The sequence below is a fragment of the Stegostoma tigrinum genome, chromosome 29 (assembly GCF_030684315.1).
Source record: "Stegostoma tigrinum isolate sSteTig4 chromosome 29, sSteTig4.hap1, whole genome shotgun sequence".
Taxonomy (NCBI): Eukaryota; Metazoa; Chordata; class Chondrichthyes; order Orectolobiformes; family Stegostomatidae; genus Stegostoma; species Stegostoma tigrinum.
Genome location: NC_081382.1, coordinates 36,132,577 through 36,143,202, shown reverse-complemented (window position 1 = coordinate 36,143,202; position 10,626 = coordinate 36,132,577).

Below are 10,626 nucleotides of genomic sequence, written 5' to 3'. Positions count from 1 at the left end.
AAAGGAGTAGTATCTTTTTCTCTGGATGAAGACTGCTGGCAAATGATTGGCTCTGATAGCTATGTGGGTGCCAATGGTCACACCCTGACCCTGTGTGAGACCAGCGATGACTGAGAATCCCATTACCCCTGCTGCCTGCACCTCCCTATCAGGAGGGACGAGATGATTTAGGAGCGTGGTCTCTGGTGAAGAGAACAGCAGTGACCTCTCGGAACTACTTATGAGTCTGCGCCTCTGAGAAACCAAATAGATCTCCAGCAGCTCCTTGAAATGACCCACAAGACATAAAAGCTTACGAAATAGCCACAAGAGTAGGCCATTCAACCCCTTAAGCCTGCTCCTCCATTCAATAGGATCGTGGCTGATTCCTCATATCCAGAGTTCCGTATTCCCCAGTTGATCAAGGATCTACCTCTCTCAGCCTTAAATATACACAAGGACCCTGCCCCCTCAGCTCTCTGTGGCAAGGAGCTCCAAAGACTCACAGTGCTCTGACAGAAGAAATTCTTGCTCATCTCAGCCTTAAATTGCTGCCCCTTTGTTCTGAGACTATACTCTCCGGCTTCAGACTCTCCCAAGTGTAGAAACACCCTCTTAGCATTTACCTTGTCAAGCCCCTTAAGAACAAAAACAGAAGTTGCTGGAAAAGCTCAGCAGGTCTGGCAGCATCTGTGAAGAAAAAAATCAGAGTTTCAGGTTTCCTCAGAACTGATGGTAGCTAGGAAGTGGCGATTTATATGCAGAAAGTAGGGAGGGGGTGGGGTGGAGAGAAGAGAGGGAAGAGCAGTTGGATAGACAAAGGAGTGGATAACAGTGTGGCTAGGAGGGTGAATACCTGTTAATGGGGACTGTTAGTGGCTGGCAATGGGTAGTGTGTAACGGCAGGCAATGTGATAACAAGGCCTGGGGTGTGGGGTAGGGGGTTGGAACATGGGACAGTTTAGGCCCGAAAATTATTGAACTCAATATTGAGGCTGGAGGGCTGCAGGATCTTCAAGCTGAAAATGAGGCACTTCCTGTAAAGACAAGTGCTTCTTTCCATCCCACTCTCTCAGCTCTTCCATCTTCGTCTTAAATGTTCAGATGAGGCCAACTTCGACAACGGAGCCTCCAAAATGTCCATCTTCTTCCTCAGCTGAGAATTTCCTCACCTCCGTTGTTGAAAGGGCCCTCAACCAGTTCCGACCCATCTCTCGCACTCACCCCTTCTCCCCGCCCACAACAGCAGCTCCCCTTATCCTCACCTACCATCCCACCAGCATCCACACCCAGAAGATCATCAGAAGCCATTTCCACTGTGTCCAGCAAGATGCCACCACCTGACACATATTCCTCTCCCATCCCTTGTCTGCCTTCCACAGGGACTCTTCTCTCGGTGACATCCTGGTCCACTCTTCCTTCACCCCCACACCCCTCCACAGCCCCACAGCACCTTCCTCTGCAACTGGTGAAGGTGTGACACCTGCCCATTTACCTCCTCCCTCTCCAGAATCCAAGGGCCCAAACATACCTTCCAGGTGAAGCAACACTTCACCTGCACGTCCCAGAATCCAGTGTACTGCATTCGCTGTTCACAATGTGGCCTCTTCTCCAATGGGGAAACGAAGCATAGACTGGGTAACTGCTTCACAGAACATCTATGTTCCACTTGCAAAAAAGACCCTGAACTTCCAGCTGGCTGCCACTTTAACACACCATCCTGTTCCCTGGCCAAAATCTCTGTCTCTGGCTTGCTGCAGTGTTCCAGCAAAGCTCAACACAAGCTAGAAGTACAACACCTCATTTTCCACTTGGGGAGCCTGCAGTCGTTCGGACTCAGTATCGAGTTCAATAATTTTAGAGCCTAAGCTCTCACATATCCTAGTTCCCTACCCCTCACACCAAGCTTTGTTATCAGATAGTCTGCCATTACACACCACCATTAGTCCCCATTAACAACTATTCACACTCCTAGCACAATTTTCCCAGCTACTATCAGTTCTGAGGAAGGGTCACCAGACCCAAAACATTAACTGATTCTTTTTATAGATACTGCCAAACCTGCTGAGCATTTTAAGCAACTTGTGTTTTTTGTTCCTGATTTACAGCATCCGCAGTCCTTTCGTTTTTTTATTAAGTCCTTTAAGAATCCTACATACTTCAATGAGATCACCTCTCACTCTTCTAAATTCCAGGGAGTAGAGTCCCAACCTGTTTAGCTTTTGCTCATAAAATAATCCCTCCATATCAGGGATCATCCCAGTGAACCATCCCTGAACTGCCTCCAATGAAATTATAGCTTGCTATATTAAAGGGACCAAAATACTCACAATACTCCAGATGTGGTCTTATCAGCACCTTGTGCAGTTGCAGTAAGACATCCCTACTCTTGTACTCAAACCCTCTTGAAGTAAGGGCCAACATTCCATTAGCCTTTCTGATTAGCTGCTGCACCACTGACTAAGAAATGAAGAAATCCTGTCCCTTTTGAAATAATTCCACAAAGGCCGATGTTCTGTCACCAATTCACCCTTTATTTACCTGTGCATAGTACTTGACACTGATCAGCTGGCTCAGAGCTCGCTCCTAGGGTGAGCAGAACCCCTGAGATTCTTGTTTTTAACTGTCAGCCAGGGCTCCCTGATTGAATCAGATTAACAGCCCTGATCAGAGAGCTTGTATTCTATGAGGTCCACCTGGCTGAACTTGTTACAGTCACTAAGCTTTCAGAGTTACTGAAATGGGATAGGCACCCAGTCCTGGTGATCATAACTTCTTGTCCATAGGTGTGACATGATGGCTCTGGAAATCCTCTCTTTGACACTTTGTCACCCAGTTGCAGACAGCTGCTCCTGAGCCTGAAAAATCCTTTCCACAGCGGAGCCCTCGTCCTCCTCTGTGGTGGCTCCTGCGTTGGAGGATGCTGGAGAGAAGAAGGAGCTAGATCAAGTTCTCAGGGCTGAAGGGATCAAAGGGTATGGGAAGAAAGCGGGTACAGGGTACTGGGTTGGATGGTCAGCCATGATTGAATTCAGTGGCAGAGCAGCCTCAAAGGGCTGAATGGGCCACTCCAGTTCCTATTCTCCACATTTCAATGATGTAGCACTGCACCATATAGTGACAAGATGATTGATTTTACCATTGATTATCTGAAGGTTAGTCTATTGTGACTGGCTAGAAGTTAATTCCATCGAGTTAAGTAAATTATAAGATGCAAATGTGTGAAACTAGGAATCTCACTATCTGAAGAGAGAGGACTTAATTGTGACGCGTGACTTCAATGATGAGAATTTAATTTTTGGATGCTTGTACAGTTATCTCATCATGATGCAATTATTTGCGTTTCCTCAGGGAGAGAAATATTGCACCGTTTGTGTATGTATGGCACGTCTCACAACCTCGGGAAGTTTACACCATTGAATTCTTACTTTTTTGAGGTGTACAATGTAATGTACAAAACGCAGCAATCAGTTTGCACAGTTCCCACAAACTGCAGTTTTTTATTAAGCCATGTTGGTTGAGGATTAAGTATTCACCAAACCACTATTGCTGATCTTCAAAATAATACGTTGGAATTATTGGTGTCCCCCTGAGGGCGGTGGAGTTTCTGATGAAGGGTTTAGGCCTGAAACGTCAGCTTTCCTGTTCCTAAGATGCTGCTTGGCCTACTGTGTTCATCCAGCTCCACACATTGTTATCTTGGATTTTCCAGCATCTGCAGTTCCCATTATCTCAGGGCCATAGTTTAATGCCTTCTCTCATAAGACAGTCCCTCCAACAGTGTAGCATTCCCTCTATATTATGCTGGAACTGTGAGTCTGGGTTTATGCGCTGAAGCCTCCAAAGTGGGACCTAAGCTGAGCAGCAACACTGTTGCCACAGAGCCACAACTTTTTTTGCAATTTCAAAAATACTTTATTCATAAAAATACCTTTGTATATGTATATAGTCACTGAAGCAGTTTGGTTCTGCACAGTAACATAAGAAGGAACAAACCAACATTGGACTTTGACTCTATTGACAAACCAACCTGAGGCATTTCTTATTTTTTATTATTTTTATTTCTTATTATTCTTATTATTCTCATTTTCTGAAGAAGGGTCTCGACCTGAAACGTCTGCCTTCCTGCTCCTCTGATGCTGCTTGGCCTGCTGCATTCATCCAGCTCCATGCCATTTTATCTGAGGGATTTCTTACCTGTGCAGAACTATATTTACTATACTCAAGCTACTGAGAATCCAAAATCTGAACAGACTCCCATTTAACTTCGACAGAAAGAGCTCAGATGGTGGTCATTCCCCACTGTACCTTGGCGGCAGCTGCCCAGGCTTCAGCGTGTCCCTCAGCGTGTAGTCCTGGACCTTGGAATATACCAGATTGCAACACTCGGTTGGAGGCAAGAATTGTATTTATCTATTGTACAAATCAGAGCAGCTAATGTGCACACAACAACTGTCCACTGTGACGATGACCTGTTCATCTGTTGATAGAGGGATACATGTTGACTAGGAGAATGCTCCTACTCTTATCCCAAGTAATGCCATGGTGCTCTGTAGCTCCCCTGGAAAAGTAGCTTGATGGGGACCGCATTTTGATGACTCAGTGAAAAGGCATTACTCACCAGCGTGCAGACGTTGACAGCCTCACCCAATCATTTTAATGTGCCATGTAATGTTTAATTACCAAAGAGAGAATCAAAACTGGTGCAGCGTCCAGATGAAGTGAATTTGTGGAAATGTATAAGATCTTAAAGGGACTGAATAAGTTGGATACCCAGAGGATGTTTGCCCCTGTGAGGGGAACTAAAACGAGATGATACAGTTTAAGAATAAGAGGCCTCCTTTATAAGACTAGGCTGAGGAGACAACTTTTTTTCTCTCAAAGTGCAATTACAGTGTGGAATTCTCTTCCTCAGTAGGTAGTGGGAGGCTGGATCTTTGAATTTATTCCAGGCTGAATTTGATACATTTTTGATGGGAGGCCTGGGAGTCACAGACTTATGGAGGTTGAAACCAAATCTGATCAGCCCTGATGTAATGGAATTACAGGGGTACCAAATAGCCTTCTCCTCTGCTCCTCTAAGGTGGACAATTGGACAGTACATGTTTGTTTAAGATCTCTGACAAGTTATACTTGTTATGCTGCTGGCTGTCAATGATGACCGCTGCCCCCCATCATAGGACAAGCGGCTCAGGGGACACAAATATATCCCACATTCTCATGGAGTACATCAAGTTATCAATAAGTCTTGATAGGTTCTAGAGCGGAGGTGGCATTTTCAGAGGCAATGCAGCCACAGAATCGACCAGCCTGTGAAGCCTGAAGCAGGACTGTCTCTTCCGTGTGGAGCGGGTTCCTGGCACAGGGTCAGAAGCAGAGAGGCAGAAACCGAGGAAGAGAAACAGAGAATGAGACACAGAGATTCTGAAACAGATGATGAGAAACAGCGGGGAAAAAACAGAGTATCAGAGAGAGTGGAATAAAAACAGGGGGTCTGGTGTAGCCCAGAGTGGGACTCTGGTGGTGCCATGGAGTGGACTGGTGTATCCCAGAACAGGGACTGTGACAGCGGAAAAGGAAAAGTTAGATTCTCTTTAATTTATCTTTCTTTATTTTTTATTTTATTTAAGTTAATGTGAATAGTGGCTGTGCAAGCCAATGATACACTTTTCACTGTATTTTATATTGAATACACATGACAATAAATTATTCAATTCAGTTCAGTGTAGTTCAAAGATGATGTTCCAATTGAAGACTCATTGGCCATTGAGGCAGTGGCAAGAACAGCCCTTTTCCGAAATTGCAATCCAAAGGGCAAATCAAAAAATGTGGAAAATGCAAACAGGATTTGACTTTGATGTTGGACAATGAAATTGCTGAGAACCTATTGGTCACCAAAGCATAGGTAAGACTGTAATGTTAATGACTGTGCTTTGTAGATGATATTCAAAATATATATCATTCTCGGGGATATTAAGAGTGTTAAAGCCTTATTGAGGCACCTCAGAATGGAAATTGGATAAAACTTCATTTCTGTGCATTTTCTCCAGTTTGCACTTGAGCTATGTACCTATCACATTATAACTATAATGTAAATGTTAAGACTATTACAGTCATACTGTCATCTAAGAGTGAACATGCTGCATGAAGGCAAGTTAAATATTGTTTCACTTGCTGTGATTTCAAGCCAAAATGTTTTGATGCATTTCTGCAAGCTTTAGGATTAAAATGCATTCTCAGGGAAAAAAAAATGTGTTTTGTGATAATAAGTAGCAATTAATGTTTCATGTAATTCGACCAACTGCTGAATAATAAATGGAATTGACATCTGTAATCCCTCATTATACACCCTTTGGTAAGAAATACTTTCCTTAACTTCATTGATAAGTGTGCTGATTGGGACACATACTGGCTAGAAAGTTCAATTAGAACGGAAGTACAAGTGAGTACAATGATCAACAACCATGTGTTTTATTGAGGTCTTGTACTAACACCTGAAAACATAGAACATAGAACATAGAAAAGTACAGCACAATACAGGCCCTTCGGCCCACGATGTTGTGCCGTGGAATAATCCTAATCCAAAAATAAAATAACCTAACCTACATTCCCCTCAATTCACTGCTGTCCATCTGAAATATAGTAAAGAAAGACCAGTTTAAACTGCTTTGCTTTATTTGTATTCTTTCCCTCTAACCAATTGTTGTTTTGTGACATAGATTCCAGTTCAGACAAACCTCTATCTTCAAAACATTTGCATGACATCACAAATGTGACCTTCCAGTATAAAGGAGTTCAGTCACTCTCTCTGTGTCATAGAGTTAATGTAGCACATTCAGTCAGTTAGTCAGCCATGTATATGTGAAATGTAATGATGTCAGTAAATACACAGCGTTGACAATGTGCATAAATCTGTGATACTGCTGTCATACAGTCATTAGTGCTGTTCATAAACTACAAGACATCTGTCTCAAAGAACACAGGCCTATCACACAGAAACCATGTCACCTATGTTGACATATTTTGTTCCAAATTTCTTTTTTCACTTTTTTTTACTGACCATGCCTGGTGCCCTGACATCAACTCGGTGAGACATGAAACTCTTCCTCTTTAATGGCACACTCTTTGATCGCTTTTCCGCATTTGATAAATATTTTGATGAAAATGGTTGATGTAAAATAACACAGCGTGTCTTACTGTAATTCAAATTCAGAATTCACAGCAATACTTTTATTCAGCTTCAGAATATGCTGTCATGTTCTTACATTTTGTCTGTTACTTGTCAGGTGGCATAGATAAATGTTGAAACAATCCCAGAAGCTTCAATACAGATGCAAAAACACAGATATGCCAAAAAACATAAGTTTTATAATGTTATCATTCTAAACCATTTAGAGGATAAATGCGTGAGAAAACAAGCAAAGGCTGCTATGAGGGCTATATATCTTCTGAACAAGAAAGATCACCATCATTTCTCAAAATCCCTAACAGCTCAAAATATTGTGAGTGCATCATTGTTTTGACAAGGACGCAAAGCATTTCTTTATTCCCCTTTGTTATTTAAAAATTATGAAATGTGTTCATTTTTCATCTTTGCTTTCTCCTCTTCCCAATTTTCTGGATGTTAGTGATGTTTGACTTTTCAGGTACAGGTGATCTTACTGAACTGATCATTCTTCGCATATCTTCCTTAGAATTGGGATCAGCAAGTTACATAATCTTGGATGGGGTGAAACTGACATTGACTCTGTCCTTGTGCACAGAAATAAGTATGCAAACAAATGTAGTTCTAGCAAGGTCACAGGGCGGTGATCAGAAGAGGGCCATTGAGTTGGTTTTTCTACCCTTATTGAGCTGTAACACCTGTACTGTTACTTCAGCTAAGGAACCACACATTCAAAGCATCCTTTGGTCTCCTCCTGGGTGCTATTTGCACACTTATATAAAAACTTAATAATTACAAATGGTTCCTTAACAAAATATTATTCTCTGCACTCTTTAAAAACGAACATAATGGATGGATGATCCCTAAATTAAGAATTAAACATGATTCATAACACAACTGCAGACATAATATACACATTATTACCAGTATTCAATAATAGAGTCTCAAATATTACATTTTATTTGAAGGTTAAGGACAAACTATCCTAAAAATGAGAATTCTGCAATCCAACAACAAAAAGTATCACAATTGTATGTTTAATCGAGATCATTTTCAATTTTAAGAAGATTTTAAAACAATGCAATGTGGACACTGAGCACTTGCTGGAAATAGCAATGCAACATCTATTGGAAAGGAAAAGAGCAAAGAAAGATATGCATTTTTAAAGAGATAGTAGGAACAGCCAATGCTGGAGAATCTGAGATAACAAGGTGTAGAGCTGGATGAACACAGCAGGCCAAGCAGCATCAGAGGAGCAGGAAAACTGACGCTTCAGGTCTGGACCATTCTTCAGAAATGGGGGTGAGGAAAGGGATTCTGAAACAAATAGAGAAAGAGGGGGAGGTGGATGGAAGGTGGATAAAAGAGCAGTTAGATCGAGAGGAGACAGGCAGGTCGAGGAGGCGGGGTTGGGTAGGGTTAACACTAACCCTAATCCTAATCCTAACCCTATCACAGTAAAGGTGAGTGTTGGTGGGGAGTTAGGATGGAGGTTGGTCAGTCAAGGAAAGATGGACAGGTCAAGGAGGCAGGGATGAGGCTGGTAGGTAGGAGGTGGGGGTGGAGGCTTCAGTCAGTGAGGTGAGAGGAGCAGATAGGTGGGAGAAAAGACGGACAGATTAAGGAGGCAGGGACGAGCTGGGCTGGTTTTGGGATGCGGTCGGGGTTGGGGAGATTTCGAAGCTTGTTAAGTCCACATCGAGACCATTGGGCTGCAGGGTTCTCGAGCAAAATATGAGGTGCTGTTCCTCCAGCCTTCGGGTGGCATCGTTGTGGCACTGCAGGAGGCCCAGGATGAAAGCACCTTTTGAAGAACTGGATGTCACAAGTGTTTTACAGCTAATGGAGTACTTTTTAAATGCATTCGTTGTTGTAACGTAGGAAGCACAGCAATCAACTTGCCTTCGGTGACAAACAGAAACCTGATAAACGGTGAAAAATGGGGTTGTGTAATGTTGATTGAGAGACAGATACTGGTCAAGTGACAGGGGGGGATCTCCCCTGCTCTTCTCCAAGCATAGTGCCATGGATTATTGTACATCCAGGAGAGAGACAGAGAGAGCAGACAGTGCCTTAGCTCAATGTCTCAACTGGAAACTAGAAAGAAAATTAAATTGATAGAGGTTATGTCTGCTTATCAGGAGGGACTTTACTGGGGCCATGACTACAATGTCAGTTTGAATAATCATTGATTAATGTGAGATGCTCATGCCATTGGCCTGCTGATGTGAGCTGCTCGACAAAGTGAGGCAAACAATCTGAAGTCTGGTGCTGCTCCTTTTGTACCAAAAAAAATTTCCTATAACACTGTTGTACGTGCCTTCGTGCTTATCTCAAGAGTGGAACCAACTGATACATGGGGGCGCTGGTGGATCTCACATTGTACCCTTTACCCATGGAAAGTAAGACCTGGAGATAGACAGGGTCAGGCAGAAAGGTTTCATAAAGGTACCTAATTTACTAGCAAGAATATATTTTCAAAGTAGATGGGCAAGGTTATAAAGGGGGGGAGAAAGAGAGAGTAAAAAACTTGTATTTATATAGCAGCTTTCATGAACAAAGGACAATCTAAATCATCTTAAACCCAATAAAGAATTATTTGGAAATCTTGACAGCATTGCATAGTGGCTCAGTGGTTAACAGTGCTGCTGCACTGTTTGATCCCAGCCTCAGGCAATTGTCTGTATGGAGTATGCACATTCTCCCTGTATCTGTGTGAATTTCCTCCGGGTGCTCTGGTTTCCTCTCATAGTCCAAAGATTTGCAGGTTAGGGTAGATTGGCCATGCTATGGTGTCCAGGGATGTGCAGGTCAGGTAGATCAGCCATGGTAGATACAGGGGTGGGGTCTAGATTGGGTGCTCACAGAGGGTCGGTGCAGACTTGATGGGCCAAATTCTAACTTTAGAAATGTGACGGCCAGTATGTGCACTGCAAGCTCCAACAAACAGTAATATAATACTGAGTAGACAATCAGTTTCCAGTGATATTCGTGGAATCTCCCTGCTCTTCTTTGTAATATTGTCAGGGAATCTTTTGCATCCTACTTAAGAGGGTAGATGGGACTGCATTTATGAGCTCAGCTGAAAGGAAACGCTTCTGACAGCACGGCACTCCCTCAGTACTGCACGTGCAGTGTCAGCCTTGAATAGACCGCAAATTTAGCACTCTTGATAAATCAGCAACAATTATATGTATCAAACACTGTGATTTACCGTGACTCCAAGTATTTACGCTGTAAAATTAACAGTGATGTGCATACGCCTTGAATTATGTTTCTAACACTTACTGTGTGTTTTACATTGATTTCAGGAGGTGTGTCAATGTTTTTACATAGATCTTTTTTGAGGGATGTTGACATTTTGAAGCTTCGCTCGCTTAGGATTTACTGTGGTTATGCGTAACTCTGTTATCTAGAACATTTGATTAGCCGGCACATTCCTGGTTCCAAAGGTGCCAGTTAATAAAAAATAAATTCTGGAG